The sequence below is a fragment of the Macaca nemestrina genome, chromosome 5 (assembly GCF_043159975.1).
Source record: "Macaca nemestrina isolate mMacNem1 chromosome 5, mMacNem.hap1, whole genome shotgun sequence".
Classification (NCBI taxonomy): domain Eukaryota; kingdom Metazoa; phylum Chordata; class Mammalia; order Primates; family Cercopithecidae; genus Macaca; species Macaca nemestrina.
In genome coordinates this window covers 122,453,826-122,472,213 of record NC_092129.1, presented here as the reverse complement: position 1 = coordinate 122,472,213, position 18,388 = coordinate 122,453,826, and the positions used below count along the sequence as shown (strand labels likewise).

At 41.3% G+C, this 18,388-nt stretch overlaps 1 long non-coding RNA gene across 1 annotated transcript in view; it reads right to left on the bottom strand.

The window, feature by feature from the left end:
• Nucleotides 1-3,435: 3,435 nt before the first annotated feature.
• LOC105479511 (uncharacterized) overlaps nucleotides 3,436-18,388 on the bottom strand; it is a 58,511-nt gene continuing 43,558 nt past the window's right edge. The window contains exons 3-4 of the long non-coding RNA XR_985946.3: nucleotides 17,790-17,843; nucleotides 3,436-6,296 (exon numbers count right to left, since the gene is read on the bottom strand). This is a non-coding gene — a long non-coding RNA (uncharacterized lncRNA). The remainder of the gene's footprint in view (nucleotides 6,297-17,789; nucleotides 17,844-18,388) is intronic.

The following is an 18,388-nucleotide window of genomic DNA, read 5'->3' as shown; positions in this document are numbered from 1 at the left end:
GACTCATTCTATCTTACATAATTTCTGTGAGAATGAACAGGGAAAAAACGGCAGGGAAAAAAATGAGCCTTCATTTTTACCACCAAAAAAATGCACTAAAAAGAAAGGTAATATCATATATTAAGTCTGTTGATAGAGGATTATACCTGATGATCATTCAGGATAATGATACAGATGGAAAGTGACAAGAAATGAGGCCTTCACTTTTTCTTTAATATGATTTATCAAGATAGTCTTCCCATACAAAAGTCATCAATGTTGCTGAACCTTCTAAAAGAGAAAAACTAGTAAATCCTGAAATTTGGATCCTATTAAATGTCATCTGACTAAGCGCTCTATACAATTCTCACTTCTGGGAGGATTCGAGTCAAATCAAGTTTCGTAACTTTGAAATTTCATTCCTCTGCATGCAATAATACAGACTTAGCCAGAAAAGTACTGTGAGATCTGAATACTGAGGAGCAAGTAGTAATTAGAAAATAATTCCAACTAGAAGAAGATGTATGCTCTACTCTCGTCGGTAAGAATCCATGAATTAATTAATCAATCAATGTTAGATTTTTTAAAAATACCTGCCACCTTATTTATATTTTTGCCATAAGAAAATTCTCAAAAATATATTTTCTAATTTTTTTGCTCAGTGTTATCTTCTTTTTTCCAGTCTCCATTTTTCTTCTCTATAAAATTGTTGTATTCATCATGAGTACATTTTTTTCTGCAGGCTTTAAAAAAATGTTTAAATAATCAACTATAACATTACTAATAGCTATGGTCTCATACTGTTTACCTTGTAGCTATAAAGTGCATTTTTCCTTAAACTGCCTAATTTGTAAGGCATAACTTATGAATGAGTCAGAGTTCTATAGATACAGACAACAGAAAGAGGCCCTAGTTCATTTATGGAAAGGAAACTTAATGAAATATATCAGACTTCATCGCCTGGAAGTAAGACTAGAGAACCAGACTTTGAAATGTGCTGATTCAAGGTATTCGCAGTGGTCAAGGATCTGGGGATGACAAGAATGGCCTCACGTTGGCAAAATCCAGGACTCACCCCTGGAATAGGTTAATCCTCTCTTTAATCCTCTACCCAAGATTTTAATTCCAGAGAGTAGGTGTCTGATTGGCCTGGTTTCAACCATATACTCAAACTTTGGCTAAGAAAGTATAAGGCTGCTGAGTAAAAGTCCACCAGGCTGAATCCAAAATGGTAACAAGGCCAGGCACAGTGGCTCATGCCTGTAATCCCAGCACTCTGGGAGGCCGAGGCCAGTGGATTGCTTGAGCTCTGGAGTTTGAGACCAGCCTGGGCAGTATGGTGAAACCCCGCCTCTACTAAAAATACAAAATATTAGCTGAGGACAGTGGCACCTGCTTCTAGTCTCAGCTACTCAAGAGGTTAAGGTGGGAGAATCACCAGAGCCTGAGGGGTCAAGGCTGCAGTGAGCCGAGATCGCCCCACTGCACTCCAGCCTGGGCAACCAGAGTGAGACCCTGTCTCAAAAAAAAACCAAAACAACAAAAAACAATAACAAATATATATAAATATATATGCAAATAGTAACAACAGTAATAAAAAAATTATAATTCCCTTTAAAAGAAATGTGGTGTTATTAGGAAAGAGAAATGAATGCTGAACAGTCACACATTAAAGTTGCTCAATATACCATCCTTAACCATTTTTTTAATAAATACCTCACCTATTTTCAACCCATGGTTTAATAAAAATTTTTTTTTTTTTTTTTTTTTTTTTGAAATGGGGTTTCGCTCTTGTCACTCAGGCTGGAGTACAGTGGCGATCTCGGCTCACTGCAGCCTCTTCCTCCCAAGTTCAAGCGATTCTTGTGCCTCAGCCTCCCAAGTAGCTGGGATTACAGGCATGTACCACCATGCCCGTCTAATTTTTTGAATTTTTAGTAGAGACAGGATTTCGCCATGTTGCTGAGGCTGGTCTCAAATTCCTGGCCTCAAGTGATCCACCCACCTCGGTGTCCCAAAGTGCTGGAATTATAGATGTGAGTCACCACACTCAGCCGAAAGTAATTTTTTGTGACCATTCTGAAAACCCAAGAAGCTCATTATCAACGTTTGATAATTGCAGTCACTGAAATACAGAAAGGACTAAGTGGATTTTATTCAAGCTAAAAGTTCAGAGTAGCGAAAAGCTCTGAATGGTTCTTTAAGAATTTTCTCCCCATTTCTGAGTGACAACACCATCAGCTGGCCTGATGAGGAAGTGGTTTGTCACACATGCTTTTGAGTCATAGTGAAAGGCATGGATGGTGTCACCTAAAATTATTAGATCAGCTATGCTTCATTTCTCATCTACACTGGGAACTGGTGAGGTTATCACCATGACCATGGCATTCCTTTTCTTCTTTATTGTCCTGTGCTGGCCAGAAAGCCCACCTCATCCTACATTTTTACCTTCTCTCTGCTTCCTCATTCCTGTTAGTAACTTGCGGGTTGGTTTTTTTTTTTTTTTTTTTTTTAAACATTATTGATATCTCCTCATCCACGCCCATTTTCTATGAAGCATTATAAAGTGAGGCTGAGGAATGATATGCTTTTCCTCATCTCTTTAGTTAAGAAATTCTAAGGGCCGGGCGCGGTGGCTCAAGCCTGTAATCCCAGCACTTTGGGAGGCCGAGACGGGCAGATCACGAGGTCAGGAGATCGAGACCATCCTGGCTAACACGGTGAAACCCCGTCTCTACTAAAAAATACAAAAAAAAAAAAAACTAGCCGGGCAAGGTGGTGGGCGCCTGTAGTCCCAGCTACTCGGGAGGCTGAGGCAGGAGAATGGTGTAAACCCGGAAGGCGGAGCTTGCAGTGAGCTGAGATCCGGCCACTGCATTCCAGCCTGGGTGACAGAGCCAGACTCCGTCTCAAAAAAAAAAAAAAAAAGAAATTCTAAAGTAAGGAGGGCATGGTGTCTTATGCCTGTAATCCCAGCACTTTGGGAGGCCAAGGTGGGTCGATCACCTTAAGGTCAGGAGTTCAAGACCAGCCTAGTCAACACGGTGAGACCCTGTCTCTACTAACAATACAAAAATTAGCCAGGTGTGGTGGTACATACCTGTAGTACCATCTACTCGGGAGGCTGAGGCAGGAAAATCGCTTGAACCCAGGAGGTGGAGGTTGCAGTGAGCCGAGAGCACGACAGAGCAAGACTCTGTCTCAAAAAAAAAAAAAAAAAGAAAAGAAAAAAAGAAATTCTGCCATTCTTTTTTTGTTTTGTTCATTTTGTTTTTTGTTTCGCTCTGTCACGCATGCCAGAGTGCAATGGCACAGTGTTGGCTCACTGCAACCTCCGCCTCCCGGGTTCAAGCAATTCTTCTGCCTCAGCCTCCCGAGTAGCTAGGACTACAGGTGTACACCACCATTCCCGGCTAATTTTTGTATTTTTAGTAGAGACGGGGTTTCACCATATTGGCCAGGCTGGTATCAAACTCCTGACTTAGTGATCCGTCCACCTCGGCCTCCCAAACTGCTGGGATTACAGGTGTGAGCCACCGCACGTGGACGCCATTTTTTATTTGTAATGGACACAGGGTATCTTGAAAGTCCTTAAAATGAGATGTGCCAAATGCTAAACTGAGGGAGGCAGTTTCTAGTTGTTTAACTTTAGACTCATCAAAGAGTAGAGTGGAAGAAATACTTTGAAAGTTATTTACATTATTTGCTTAGGTTTTTGACTGACAGTGGATAGTATCGAGAAAAAGTCAAATTCAACCTTTTGGGTAGTTTTAAAGAAAATAAAAATTTTGATTACATACTGATTTTTCTCAAGGAAAGGAGATGAGATAGGTTCTTCTTGTTTTCTTTCGTTGTTGTTGTTTTTGAGATAAAGTCTTGCACTGTCACCCAGGCTGGAGTGTAATGGTGGGATCTCGGCTCCCTGCAAACTCCACCTCCCAGGTTCAAGTGATTCTCCTGCCTCATCCTCCCAAGTAGCTGGGATTACAGGTAGCCACCACCACGCCCACCTAATTTTTTGTGTTTTTAGTAGACACAGGGTTTCACTATGTTGGCCAGGCTGGTCTTGAACTCCTGACCTCGTGATCCACCCTCCTCGGTCTCCCAAAGAGCCGGGATCACAGGCGTGAGCCACCGCGCCCAGCTCTTCCTGTTTTGTTGATGACACAGTTTTCTTATTCAGTCTGTTCACAAATCAGTTGCTATCTCTGATTGCTAACCCAGTTATTTTATAAATGGTTAACCTAGTAGATTTTAAGAGACAGGGCATACTTGAAAGTTATCAAAACTAAATTGAACAAGCTTCACTTCATTTTCTTTCCAAAATAAGAAAAATGGTCATAAAAACAGCTTGAGCTACCACTGAACATATATCTTTGCTCTGGTGGAGCATGTGTAATTTGGTCAGGGAGTCTTATTTGCCCACAAATATCTCACAGAACATCTCAGAGAAGTTGATTTTCCTCAAAACAGCCTGAGACAAAAGTTCACATGACACTATCTTACTAGTATCCCTGCAATCCCAGGGAAGCAGGAGTTAGGGAGTAGAAGAGTGAGGAAGGGAAGACGGGAGACCCAATACCAGGATGCCTTACCCCTGACAAACCAGCCAAGACATTCCCACCTTCCCCACGGTCCCCATATATCTATACAAAGTACATTTCTCTCTCCATACCAAGTGAATGATCATTCGCCCTACTCATAATGTGTCCAGAATTGGTGGGTTCTTGGTCTCACTGACTTCAAGAATGAAGCCACAGACCCTTGCGATGCGAATTACAGTTCTTAGAGATGGTGTGTCTGGATTTGTTCCTTCTGATGTTCAGACGTGTTTGGAGTTTCCCCCTTCTGGGGGGTTCGTGGTCTCACTGGCTTTAGGAGTGAAGCTGCAGACCTTCACAGTGAGTGTCACAGCTCCTAAGGTGGTGCATCTGGAGTTGTTGGTTCCTCCCATCCTGAGTTCATTCCTCCCAGTGGGTTTATGGTCTCTCTGGCCTCAGGAGTGAAGCTACAGACCTTCACGGTGAGTATCACAGCTCATAAAGGCAGTACAGATCCAAAGAGTGAACGGCAGCAAGATTAATCACAAAGAGTGAAGGAACAAAACTTCCACAGTGTGAAGGGGACTCCAGTGGGTTGCCACCAGGCAGCCTGCTTTTATTCCCTTATCTGACCCCACCCACATCCTGCTGATTGGTCCATTTTACAGAGAGCTGATTGGTCCATTTTGACAGAGTGCCGGTTGGTGCATTTACAATTCCTGGGCTAGACACAGAGCTCTGATTGGTGTATTTACAATCCTCTAGCTCGACATAAAAGTTCTCCAAGTCTCCACTAGATTAGCTAAACACAGAGCACTGATTGGTGAGTTTACAAACCTTGAGCTAGACACAGGTTGCTGATTGGTGTATTTACAATCCTCTAGCTAGACATAAAAGTTCTCCAAGTCCCCACTAGATTAACTAGACACAGAGTACTGATTGGTGAGTTTACAAACTTTGAGCTAGACACAGAGTGCTGATTGGTGCATCTACAATCCTTTAGCTAGACATAAAAGTTCTCCAAGTCCCCCCCAGATTAGCAAGATACAGAGTGCTGATTGTTGCATATGCAATCCTCCCGCTAGATATAAAAGTTATCCAAGTCCCCATCTGACTCAGGAGTCCAGCTGGTGTTGCCTAGCAGATCCCACGCCAGGGCCGCAGGTGGAACTGCCTGCCAGTCCTGAGCTGCGCACCTGCACTCCTCAGCCCTTGGGCAGTCCATGGGACCCGGCGCCACGGAGCAGGGGGCAGGGCGCATAGCTCAGGTCACGTGGGAGCCCATGGTGGGGTGGGGGCTGGAGGTTCCAAACCCTTCCCTGCAGGGGAGGCGACTGAGGCGGGGTGAGAATTCGAGGGCAGGGCAGGCAGGCCGGAGGTGCTGGGGGACCCGGCGCCCCCTCCACAGCTGCTGGCTCAGAGAGGGGCTCTCACAGTCCAGTGGCGGGCTGAAGGACTCCTCAAGTGCTGCCAGAGTGGATGCTGAGGCCGAGGAGGTGCCCAGAGGGAGGGCTGCTAGCATGTTGTCACCTCTCAATCCCCTCTCTAAACAGGACACCCCAACTGCTGTTGGGAATTTGGTCAATGACTGCTCTAGCTACTTCCTGCTGGATAGGGGCGATGAAGTGCCCTGCAGTTGTAGTGTCCTCCAGAAGGGAGCTCTCTAGGCCACGGAAAGTGCCAGCAGGTCGGTCCAGGGGTCCTCGGTAGAAGTTGTTAGTTGAGCTCATTTGGGGTTCCACTTGTAAGACCATCTGTAGCTTGATGGCCTTGATTCTAGAGGAAACAAATTTGACAAGAAGGTTAAAGATACAGGGCCCAAAGGTGAGTAGCAGCAAGATGGCTGCCACGGGAACTAGAAAGGGGAGAAGCCATGTTGCCCAACTCCAGAGGTTTGTATAAGAGTTTAAAAGGCATTGTCTGATTTCAGAAGCCTTTTCCTGTAAATGCCAGGCGGCATCTCCTACTATCCCTGACTGGTTAGCATAAAAACACCACTCTTCCCCTAAGAAGGCACAGAGTCCTCCTTTCTCAACAGTGAGGACGTCTAGGCCTCGGCAGTTTTGGAGAGTCACTGCTGCTAAAGAGTCTATTTGGGATTGTAGAGTAAGGATAGATTTCATTATTTCTTGCAAACTGTCTGAGAATTCCTTTGAGAGTGTGTGGTAGTAGGATAATGAAGTAGCTAAACTGGCTATTCCGGTTCCTGTAGCAGTAGCCATTCCTAACCCTATAAGTAGGGGTATTAGTTGTATGGCTCTGCACTGACAGACTTGAGCTTTGAGGGGTACTGATAGGGTCTAATTTCCTGGGGCAATGTTAAAGACTAAGGTGCAGGTGCGGGTCCAGTTAGTGGGGAGGCAGATACAGGTTGACGTTCCACATAAGAAGAATACACTTTGGCTGGGTAGACAGAACTTTACCCTGACTTTTAAAGGAATAGGGTACACTGTTTTTTCTTTACTACTTCCATCTCTTTTTCTCTTTGACTTCTTTGCTTTGTCTCTCTGTTGCTTCCTCTCTCTCTCTCTCTCCCTGACTTTCTGTCTCTTTCTCTCTTTCCTTCTTCTGTCATTAAACCACCCCAAGGGGAGAAAACTATGCCCCCGTGGAAGTCCCCATTCTATTTCAGTCAGGGAATACTGGGGCTTAATCTCTTGGAGGGAGTTGTTCCATACCAAGGGTCCTTCCGTAAGTATTGCTAATGGAGGGTTCCGCCTGGCAGCAATTTTGGCCTCAGCATCTGCCCGGCAGTTTCCTTCTGCCTTTTCTCCTTCACGTTTCTGATGACTTTGGCAGTGTAAGACTGCCACCTCCTTGGGTTTTTGCACCGCATGCAATAACTCCATAATTTCCTTGTGGTATTTAATGGGGGTCTCCCCAGAGGCTAGGAACTCCCTTTCTTTCCATATTGCAGCACAGGCATGTAGGATTAGATAAGCGTACTTGCTATTTATATACACATTTATTCTTTTTCCCTTTCCCAGTTCTAAAGCTCGGGTAAGTGCCACTAGTTCTAACTGGGTACTGGTTCCTGGGGGAAGAGGCTTACTTTCAAGTACGGTTACATCACTAACTATGGCATAACCTGCCCTTCGTATCCATTCTCCACAAATGAACTTCCTTCGGTATATAGGTTAAGGTCAGGATTAGCTAGGGGGACTTCTAAGAGATCATCGCAGGTGGCATAAGTCTGGACTAATAACACTGCCTGCCTGGAGAGAAGATTTCTTTTCACAACTGTCCCTCTGTCTTTGAGTGGAGCTATAATGTGGTGGAAATTTACTTTCCACTATCGCTAATGTACTGTGAGAATTCATGGGTAACCTAGCCAAGTTATTTCTTATTCCATCACTTAGTCAGAGGGGGTCACTTACTCCCCTCCCTTCATGAGGCCCACATGTGAGTTAAGGGAGGGTTATTGGTGCAACAGAGACAGATGACCTGAAAGTTTGAGATACATATGCATATAATTCATTCATGCCTTTTGAATATGGTCAAGTTGGATGTAAATGTTTCATTTCTATCATAAATACATCCATTCATCCAAACTTATCACTTACTGTATCTGATAATATCCTAGTGAGTAGATCTAGTTGCATAGTCACCTGGTGTTCCATGATCAGGAACACAGTTTCTATTAGAATCTAGTAAAATATCCAAAGCCAGTTTTCATATGAGCTCATTCTTGTCATCAGCAGTTCCTGGACCTCGTAAGTGGTATTGGCTCTGTTCATTTCAAAGCCTGATTCTTCATCCTTTCTGCCAAACAATGAGTACCCAAATTCTCCCAGTAAATTCCCTTTATTTAGGTTAAACAGAGCTTGTTTTTGTTTCTTACAGCCAAAGAACCCTGATTCATAAAAATGGTATACTGTCCAGACAGGTTAATGGTAGTTCTGTCATTAATGCAAACTGAATTATGCATTTTTGTATAACATGTTATCTTCATGACATTATTGATCTACTAGAGCAAAAACATAAGAAACTGTTGAGTTTTCCATCATGCCCAAGAGACAAAAAAAGTAACTTGGGTCTCTCAGCTCCATAGTTAAGCAAAGTAAAATACCACTGCACTATTTATACCTAGTTGGATCCTAATTTTCCTTCTTTGGTTATTTCACAACCAATCCATGGTAACTAATCAATGGTACACATTTAACTAGTTCAAGAGTGAAATCACATATCTTACTCCAGAAATTATGTCAACTTCATATAAAAGAAAAATCAACTTTTTGGATGCTTTTCTAAGAATTACATTTTTGTACCTACTTAGGAGGTTAGTTTAGGACATTAAAGCTGAAAAAATATCAATACCGTTCTTAGGCTCATTTTCCTCAAAAACAGCTTCCTAAAAACTGGCTATGGAGATAGCCAGATGGCTGGAGGACAAAGTAGCAGTAAGACTTTTGATTGCCTTTCCTTTTAAACATTTAAAATTTTGCATTATGTAAATAGATACCTAGTCAAAAAATAAAATTTTTTAAAACCACCAAAAAATAAAGTAATCTAAAAAGTTGTACTTGTATGAATGTATATATATATATAGTAGAATAATAAGCATACATTAAAAATTGTACTCTTAGGAAACACTAAATGATAATATATAGGGATGCACACAGTGTAGCAAAACTATAAAGAAAAATAAATGATTAAAAATCATTAGGCAATTCACTTCAGTAGGGAGGGAGATGGTTATGTTATAAGAGTATTTCTGGCCGGGCACAGTGGCTCACACCTGTAATCCCAGCACTTTGGGAGGCCAAGGCAGGTGGATCACTTGAGGTTAGGAGTTCGAGACCAGCCTGACCAACATGGCGAAATCCTGTCTCTACTAAAAATACAAAAAAAGTAGGCAGGCGTGGTGGCACATGCCTGTAATCCCAGCTACTCAGGAGGCTGAGGCAGAAGAATTGCTTGAACCTGGGAGGTGGAGGTTGTAGTGAGCTGAGATCGGGCCATTGCACTCCAGCCTGGGTAACAAGAGCGAAACTCTGTCTCAAAAAAAAAAAAAAAAAAAAAAAGAGTATTTCTGGGGTGACTGAGTGAGGTCATAGTTATAGATGTTCACCTTATAATAATTATTTGTATAGTTTATGTATTCGTACTATATCTAACAATATAAAATTTTGTAATAAAGGAAACAAATTTTTCTTTTTTTTGAGGCAGAGTCTCACTGTGTTGCCCAGGCTGGAGTACAGTGGCAAGATCTCAGCTCACTGCAACCTCCACCTCCTAGGTTCAAGCAATTCTTGAGGTTCAGCCTCCTGAGTAGCTGGAATTACAGGCACACACCACCACGTCCAGCTAATTTTTGTAGTTTTAGTAGAGACAGGGTTTCACCATGTTGGCCAGGCTGGTCTCAAACTCCTGACCTCAGGTGATCCGCATGCCTTGGCCTCTCAAAGTGCTGGGATTACAGGCCTGAGCCACCAAGCCTGGCCAAAAATACTATTTTTTAAGGATTTTTTTAATAAGATGGGGAAATGCTCACAATACCAAATTCAGTGAAATCAAGGATACAAAGCTGTCTATGCAGTATAATCCCAATTAGGTGTGTGCATGTTGTATATTTGTAGAAATCGATATTAAAATAAATATATCAAATATTAATTATACCTTTTAGTTTTTGTATTATTTTATATAGCTGCCGTGGTTTCTTAAATGTATGATATAATAATGTGTAAGGTGAAAATTTCATTATAAAGGATGAAGTGATAAACCTAGCTTACAGAGTAAATATTAACCCTTAACCAGTTTCAGTTCCTATAAACACAGACGTTTAATATGCTATCACAGTACAATTTTAGAGCTAGGGGAAATCATAAGAGATCGTCTTCACACATGCCTCTGTTTTACAAATGCAGAAACTAAACAGTAGATAGGCTAGCTGACTTGGCCAAGGCCCCGGGTTACTCGCAGACCTGGGATGGGGCCAGGTTTAGCACAGTGTTTTGCCCTTCCTCCCACACTGATAGTGCCTTGTATGGAGGTAGAACAGAAAGCCCTGCTCTTTAGAGAAAGTTTCACTGACTTTTCAAAATAGGAGTACATGATCATTATAATTAAGGACTATCACAAATGAACTGTAAATTTGTAAATGTAACCATCTAATAAAGCTTCGGTTAAAATTAATGTTGTTGTAAGTTTATTTTTGAATTTTTAAAGAGAAAAAGAAACAACAACAAATCCTTGAGGTTCCAGAAGAGCTGCCTGTATTCATTCATTTAACATACTAAAGGCAGCTTGTGACTGCCATAAAGTATGTCGCTGCCACCTTCACTACTAAAAAAGTGCTCCAGTATATGAGGCAACTGTTCTAAATCATGCTTGTTTGGACAGGCTCTTTCTTAGTTCCACCTCATCTGCACTTTAGCCCCACTCTGTGCCATGTAGACCCAAGCGATTTGCACAAACACCACATGATCCCAAAGGTGCTTTCCCAGGCAGAAGGAAAAAAAATCATAAAAGTTAAGTTAACCCTCGTAAGTTCTAGTTACCACTTAATCTTTCTATGCTTTGACTACTTTTTTTTTTTTTAGTTTTTTAAACACTTCAAGTCATAACTCTTCAATATTCAATATTTAGATTTTCCCCTTATTCTGCTTCCCCAGAGAAAATCTCCTCTCCCCACTTTCATTCAGTACCTACTATGTGCCAGGTACCATCTTCATTGTCAGGAATATAGAAATAAGCAAAACATGTTCTCTTCCCTCAAGAAGCGAATTTTTTTTTTTTTTTTTTTTTTTTTTTGAGACAGAGTCTCACTCTGTCACCCAGGCTGGAGTGCAGTGACACAATCTTGGCTCACTGTAACCTCTGCCTCCTGGGTTCAAGTGATGCTCCTGCCTCAGCCTCCTGAGTAGCTGGGACTATAGGTGCATGTCACCATGCCTGGCTAATTTTTGTATTTTTAGTAGAGACAAGGTTTCTCTATGTTGACCAGGGCTGGTCCTGAACTCTCGACCTCAGGTGATCATCCCGTCTCGGCCTCTCAAAGTGCTGGGATTACAGGCATGAGCCACCACAGCAGGTCAAGATGCAAATTATATAGAGGAACAGCTAGACAGATAAGCTAATGATGGCAATAAAATGTGCTCAGTCGAATAAGGAAATCAGTGGTGCTGTGCTCATGGCACCTATTAATCTAAGAGAAACAATCAGGGGCAGTTAACACAAGTGCCTGGTTCTACATTCCCACCCCTTCCTACCACATGCTATATCTATAGGATGAGCCCAAAGGAAGCCCTAGAAATCCTGATCCCTACTCCAGGTCAAGCTTATGCAAGCAAATAGCTTTTTTTTTTTTTTTTTTTTTTTTTTTTTGAGATGGAGTTTTACTCTTGTAGCCCAGGCTGAAGTGCAGTGGTGCAATCTCAGCTCACTGAAACCTCCATCTCCCGGGTTCAAGCGATTCTTCTGCCTCAGCCTCCTGCGTAGCTGGGATTACACCCAGTTAATTTTCGTACTTTTAGTAGAGACGGAGTTTCGCCATGTTGGTCAGGGTGGTCTTGAACTCCTGACCTCAGGTGATCCACCCGCCTTGGCCCTCAACATGCTGGGATTACAGGCGTGAGCCACCGCACCCAGCCTCAAGTGAATTCTTAAAAAGTAGCTTTGAGAATTTGAAATCATTATCTGGGCATGTTTTAAATTTTGCCAGTTTGTAGTTTACCTAGATGTTTCAGATTATAGACCCCCAAATCTAAAGTATTAAAATTTTTTCTGAAACAGAGCTTATTATTCTACGGTTTTGAATTATCCCTCAGAATCAAAATTGGAAAATATTTTTACTATGTAATTTTTCTTATGCTTCTTACTGAGAAAATGACTCTCCAAATCTGAAGATGATGAAAAATACACATTGGGATTTGTTACTACTTATGTGTACACACTTGAAAGACAGTTTAAGTCCACATACTATTTATGATGTTCTTGGCTGCAAGTAATTAAAAAAAAATAATTCCCTAGGAAGCAGATGCAGATTGAAAAAATTAAAAGTGATGAAACTGTAAGGATACCTATTTTATTATATGGCAAGAAGTCTGGAGGTAGTTCTGCTCCTGGATTGGCTCAGTCATCATTAAGGACTCAAGTTCTTTCCCTTGCTCCATGGTCTTTTTTTTCTTTTTCTTTTATTTTTGAGACAAAGTCTTACTCTGTTGCCCAGGCTGGAGTGCTCTAGTGTGATCTTGGCTCACTGCAACCTCCACCTCCCAGGTTCAAGCGATCTCCTGCCTCAGCCTCCTGAGTAACTGGGATTACAGGCATGCGCCACAGCTCCCAGCTAATTTTTGTATTTTTATAGGGTTTCGCCATGTTGACCAGGCTGGTCGGGAACTCCTGACCTTAAGTGATCCATCTGCCTTGGCCTCCCAAAGTGCTGGGATTACAGGCATGAGCCATGGCGCCAGCCTCATGCTCTCATTCTTTGCATGGTGGCTTAGTCCTCAAGCCTTATCCTTCATTGCTGCAAAGTGGCTGCTGCATATCTTGACACCACGTGAAGACCTAGAATCATTATCTTCCATGTAGCACTTTCTATTTGATAGGGAATATTTTTCCTAAGTTCCCACAGAATTAGCCCCATTGGCCACAGTTGCCTCTCATACCCAGGCATAAGTCATTTGTTGTGCAAAGGGTATGAGACTACCATGATTAGCCTAGACCAATTAAGATAGGCTTTTCTGAGACTGCAAAGGGGTCTATCTTCCCTCAGATAACATGTGGAAGGATAAACAAATCTGAGAGTTTGTTAGTGTGAAAAAAGCAGTGTAAGGTAAATAGTTTCAAGGAAATTATATTCAAACTAAAAATTCAATGTAAAATAAATAGAACAACTTTACTACCCACAAGTTCCGGTATGATGCTTAGAATCTGATCTAAAATCCACTCACTCTATTCTTTCAGCAAACATTCTTTGACCACTTACTACACGTTGGGCACAGTTCTCAGTACTAAAACAGAGAACAAGACAGATAGGTATTTGTATTGGGAACGCTTTCAGCAGCAACTGACAGAATAGGAAATTAAAAGTAGCCAAACCATAGGGATATTTGGTGTTTACCTAGAGAAATTTAGAGGGAGGCAATCCCTAGTCCAGCTCCTCTGAAATATAACCAAGGGTTCAAGTTCTTTCTCCTCTGTGTCCTTAGCATGCTGACTTTTGTCTTTATTCTTTTCACCTCATTGTTCCATAGCTGCCATAGCACTAAATACCTCATCTACTTTCAAACCAGAAAGAAATGGAAAAGGACATTTTTTTCTTATTCTCATCCCTTTTGCAAAGATTTTAAAACCCCCAGAAGCCTCCTATGCAGATTACCATGAAGTCTCATTGGCAGGATTGTGTGCCACACTGGTCTCCTCAAAAGCAAAGGAATCTGGGAAAGTAATTATCCAACAAAGTGTTATGGAGCTGCACACACTGCTGCCCCAGATAAAATGGGGATTTTTTTTTCAATAAGGGGAGATATGGATAATGGTTACCCAATTACAATGTTTTCCATTGTCCCCTCTTTCTGGAATTCTCTGGCCACTTCATGGGAAGGTAATAATAAATTAGGAGTACTTTTCATACTCTAGTTTTAAAATTATGTATGAGGCAGTTGTAGTGGTTCTTAATGTTGCTTTTGCACATTCAACTAGAAAAGCAATTTGCTGAGTGTGGTGGTTCACACCTGTAATCCCAGCACTTTGGGAGGCCGAGGCAGGTGGATCACCTGAGGCCAGGAATTGGAGACCAGCCTGACCAAGATAGTGAAACCCCATCTCTACTAAAAATACAAAAATTAGTTGGGTGTGGTGGCAGGTGCCTGTAATCCCAGCTGCTCCGGGAGGGTGATGCAGGAGAATTGCTCAAACCCAGGAAGTGGAGGTTTCAGTGAGCCGAGATCCCACCATTGCACTCCAGCCTGGGCGACAGAGCGAGACTTTGTCTCAAAAAAAAGACCACTGAAAAATGGACATTTTGCCTCTATTCCAATGGGGCTTTAGAATTTTTCATAAGGAATATGTATTAAGATATTACTTGTATAAATACAAATGAATAATATAAAATAATTAGTGAATAAAATAATTAGTGAAAAATCTGTTAAAGACTAATCATCTGTGTTCTTCTCCCCACATCATTTGGTCCCTGGTCCTGTTCTTGCTCAATGTTTGCAAAGAACCAAAAGAACCAAAGGCACACTACAAATAAGTAGAAATCTCTGCTGTGCTCTGACCTTTGATCTGTTCTGTGATCACTGTTCCCTTTCCCTTTGACTTTTCTTTTTTTTTTGAGACACAGTCTCACTTGGTCACCCAGGCTGGAGTGCAGTGGCACAATCTCAGCTCACTGCAACCTCTGCCTCCCGGGTTCAAGAGATCCTCCTGCCTCAGATCCCTGAGTAGCTGGGATTACAGGCATGCACCACCATGCCCAGTTAGTTTTTGTATTTTTAGTAGAGATGGGGTTTCACCATGTTGGTCAGGCTGGTCTCGAACTCCCAGCCTGAAGTGATCAGCCCACCTCAGCCTCCCAAAGTGCTGGAATTACAGTCGTGAGTCACCGCACCTGCCCCCCTTTGATGTTTTATCATATATTTTTTCACTTGAAAGTGACTTTTCTGTAAGTTGTCACAGCAATGAAAATGTCTATTGACATCTAAGCAAACTCTCAAATCATTAAACCTTGTCATTAACCACTCTATGTCCCCAGTGTTGTTGTGGTTTGTTAAGTGAAGAACTTCTGTTGAACAACTGCCTTCTGTTTGTTTGTTTGTTTGGAGGCAGGGTCTTACTCAGTCGCCTAGAGTACAGTGGTGCAATCACAGCTCACTGCAGCCTCAATCTCCTGGCCTCTAGTGATCCTCCCACTTCAGCCTTCTTAGTAGTTGGGACCCCAGGCACGAGTCACCACACCAAGTTAATTTTTTTTTTAATTTTAAGTAGTGACAGGGTCTCAACATGTTCCCCAGGCTGGTCTCAAACTCCTGGATGAAAGGATTCCTCCTGCCTTGACCTCCCAGAGTGCTAGGATTACCGGCATGAGCCACTGTGCCCAGCCTTGCTTGTTTGTTTTTTGAGACAGGGTATTACTCTGTCACCAAGGCTGGAGTACAGTAGCATGATCATAGCTTACTGCAACCTTGAACTCCTGGCCTCAAACCATCCTCCTGCCTCAGTCTCCCAAGTAGCTGGGACTAGAGGCAAGCATCACCATGCCTGGCTTGAGCAACTGATATATATATCATTTATCTTAATCACCTTTATAAAAAGTTTTTTTTTTTTTTTTTTGAGACAGTTTCGCTCTGTCCCCCAGGCTAGTGTGCAATGGCGAGATCTCAGCTCACTGCAACCTCCGCCTCCCAGGCTCAAGCAATTCTCCTGCCTCAGCTTCCCACGTAGCTGGGATTACAGGCACCTGCCACCATGTCCAACTAATTTTGTATTTTTAGTAGAGAGAGAGTTTCACCATGTTGGTCTCAATCTGACCTCAGGTGATCCGCCCGCCTCAGCCTCCCAAAGTGTGGAGATTACAGGTGTGAGCCACCCCGCCCAGCCTCCAAAAAGTATTGATAAATTTACAGAAGTTATTTAAAATGTTGAAAATTGTAAGCAACATAGCAATCTTGAGTTGACATGTATAAAGCATGGTATTTACTTTTTTATTGATTTATTCATTCATATTCTCATTTTCTCCCTTGGTGCTAGAAAGCAAAGAGCTGGTCAGGCATGAGAATGATTAAAAACCCTTGTGAGCTAGGAAGAGAGAACAATCTAAACAAAAATGAACCTAAGGAAAAGAATTACAAATTAAGCTTTGTGAAATATAAGGAAGGAAGGAAAGGGAAAGGAAGGGAGGCCTAGTTAGTGTTGTATGATTTAGATTTCTACACAAGTAAGATATTGAAGAATCACAGGTTAATCATCTAAATGTAATACTTTCCAAATAACTTAGAAGTAACATAGTGTGATTTGTTCCAAGATGTGCTATCATTTACCTTGAAAATTTTTAGTAGAAAAATAATCATGATATACTGTGATTTTTCCTACAGTAAATCATTCCTTTTTATTTATTCTTATTGGCTCTATTGAAAACTTTGTCCTTTTATTACCTTGTTGAAAATCTACACCATCAATAAAACAGCAAAGCATATTTTAATGAAGTTAAAACCTGTTGCAACCCTAAACAAGTAGAAGATTGAAAATAAGACTTTAATCTGTACACCAGGCAATTTTCTAAACTTGTCACTAAATTCTGTGAATCCACCTATCCAAAAGGTCAGCAAAAGTAAAGGCTTCATTGCACAAGTTTATACCAGTACTGTGCCCTTTGCCAAGAATGCTTGGTAAAATAAAGGATTTCATTGTTTCAATAGATTGACCTAGCAACTTAGTCCAGAAATGTTTTCTTTAGACTAATTTAGCAGAAGAGATGAATAAAGTCAAACAACTGTTTTATGGTAGAAGCACTTCAAAGTAGTGCTTGAGAACTCTGATGTTTGAATGACCTAGCTTTGAATCTTGACTCTACCAGCTGCGAGCTCTTAGTAAGTCCATTTACTTCTTATGATTCAATTTTTCCATTTGTAAGTTGGGCATGAGAGCACTCAAACTTGGCATACTGCTGGCTGTCTCTTAATACTCATTCTCTTCTTCCAAAGCTACAGAATCTTAATTATTAGCAGGACACACAGGTGAGTGGGAAAAAAGTCTCTTTTACAACTAGGTGTGGCCATCTGAGTTTTGGTATATATGTGGCAATGGCACGTGCTACTTCTGGGAAGTGTCCTTAAAGAAATGGGTAGGACTTCCCCTTCCTTCTTCCTACAGCTAGAATATGGACATGGTGAAAGAAACTCCAACAGTCTCCTCTGTGGATGAGGTAACCTTGGAATTGGAAGCTATACGTGCCAGAGGTATTAGACAGAAAGAGATTGAGTCTCTGCCACCGTATCATATCAACCCGGAACTGACTCCTGAATTTCTTGAACAGGAAAGAGAAATAAACCATTGACTGAAGCCGTTGTTTTGGGATATTTATTTCTCTCTCTGTCAAACCTAATTCTAATTAATAATGCTACCACAAAGAAAGGTTTTAAGAATTAAATGAGATCATGTGCTAGCTACATAGTAAGTGTGCAATACATTATGCTTATTATTACTATTATATTATTATTAAACAAAGATTATATTATGATCTAAATATTCAGAAAAATAAAATATATCTGGAAAGTCTTACCTTTCAGACCAGTGGCATTAAAGAACTTTAAAGGTACCTACCAAAGAATAGAGTCTCTCCTGAGAAGCAATTTTTGATGTATTAGAACAAATCACCTGCAATAAAGAAAAGAGGTCAAACAGACCTGGAATAGCTCCTAATCCCCATAGTAATCACATATTTTCTTATACCAAGTGTTGCCTAATGTTCTTAGTCTGAAGGACTCTGAATTTTAAAAAGAAATTTAAAATGGAAAACAAAGGTATGCACACATGATGTCCTGTAAAGTGAAACCATTTAAATGGCGAAAGATCTCCTGATGATAACCTCAATTAACAACAATAGCACTATGATCAAAAGAAACAATTTTGTAAAGGGAAATACACTCTAAAAACTCAAAACAAGGACCATCACTATCTACCAACACACACACACACACGCACACAAACAATCACATACACACACATATATATATGACTTTTATATCAGAAATTGTCAAGAATGATCTATAATTCCACAATATGTATCACAGACCTTGATGGAGAATTAAAAATTAAGGAGCAGCCTTCCTCTACCTCCAAACACAGATTATGTCCAAAATCATGTCAAAAAAAGTTATCTACTAGTGCAACCCAATAGTTTTTAAAAGAATCCATTGACA